This window comes from Octodon degus, unplaced genomic scaffold (genome assembly GCF_000260255.1).
Source record: "Octodon degus isolate 3935 unplaced genomic scaffold, OctDeg1.0 scaffold00188, whole genome shotgun sequence".
Lineage (NCBI taxonomy): Eukaryota > Metazoa > Chordata > Mammalia > Rodentia > Octodontidae > Octodon > Octodon degus.
The window spans coordinates 4,315,560-4,316,923 of record NW_004524764.1 but is presented as its reverse complement, the minus strand read 5'-3'; the positions used below and the strand labels follow the sequence as shown (position 1 = coordinate 4,316,923).

The following is a 1,364-nucleotide window of genomic DNA, read 5'->3' as shown; positions in this document are numbered from 1 at the left end:
TGGCCAGCTCAGCCCACCAGGGGGCGGGGCTGGCTGGCATGTGGTGCTGGGGGATTGAACCATGGTCCCTGTGCTTTGCTGCTAAGCTTGTTCTAAGTAGGTGCTTTAGACCACTGAGCCATCTCACCAGCCCCATCAATGACTTTTCATTAGGGCATTGAAAAGGGAGAAGAATCTAAAGCTAATGAGCCTTCTACATAGATTGGAAAAAAAAAAAAAAAAAAAGCTTTTATTTAATCCAGGTTAAAGTTCCGTTACTGTCTTCTTTCCTTGGGACCCGCCAACCTGGGCCACATTGCTACGAAGACGGTGAAGAAGGCAGCCCGTGTCATCATTGAGAAGTACTGTATGCGCCTGGGAAACAACTTTCACACCAACAAACGGGTGTGCAAGGAAATCGCCATCATCCCCAGCAAGAAGCTCCGCAACGAGACAGCAGGCTGTCACACATCTGATGAAGCAGATACAGAGGGGCCCTGTGCGGGGTATCTCCATCAAGCTGCAGGAGGAGGAAGAGTCATGTTGAAGACCCGATACTGCTATGGACTACTGGACTATTTTGGAATATTTTGCTGAGTTCACATACCTATAATATTTAAATGATGGAACTAAACAAAAAAGGGGATACAGATGAATGACCATTTTGTATCTGTGTATTCAAAATGGTTAGGATAGACATAGAGCTACATTCTCTTAATTCAAGGAATAGAGGGATTTGTTGTAATAGTGTTTGTAAATAGGATATCGTGTCTGCATCTTGTACAAGTAACCATTAGGAAAACAGTATGCAATGTGTTAATTATTGAAATTGTCCTACTAATTTGATTTGAAACTGTCTCATTGCTATTTGTTTCTCAATAAAATTATGGAAAAAGAGAGAGAGAGAGAGAGAGAGAGAGAGAGAGAGAGAGAGAGAGAGAAGATAATTATGTCCCTGAGGTCTCAGCCTTGGATCAGGAAATTCTTGAAGTAGCTCTTGACACTAAAGAAATGCTGAAGCTTTTGGATTTCGGCTGCCTCTCCAACCTACAGGTCACACAGCCTACCGTTGGGATGAATTTCAAAACACCACGTGGCGCTGTTTGAACCTTTTGCTATGCTGTAATGTCAATAAATTTGGACAATGAAAAAAAAAAATAAAGTTCCGTTACTACTCCCATTGTGTAACCCTAGCAACATTTCTTGTTTTAAAGCCCGATTTTATTCATTCACTAATGTGGCTCTCTTAATTTTTGTGATTAGCATTTAATTGGTATATTGTTTAAGTTTTACTTTACTACATTTTGTTTTTAGTTTTGGTAATCCAATCTGATCCCTTGTTTTAACCAAAAATTTCTATTTATGTTTATTTTGATTGTTACATA

The 1,364-nt window shown here is 40.0% G+C and overlaps 1 pseudogene; it reads left to right on the top strand.

Moving 5' to 3' along the window:
* LOC105743925 overlaps window positions 1-1,086 on the top strand; it is a 3,946-nt pseudogene extending 2,860 nt beyond the window's left edge.
* The last annotated feature ends 278 nt before the right edge of the window (window positions 1,087-1,364 follow it).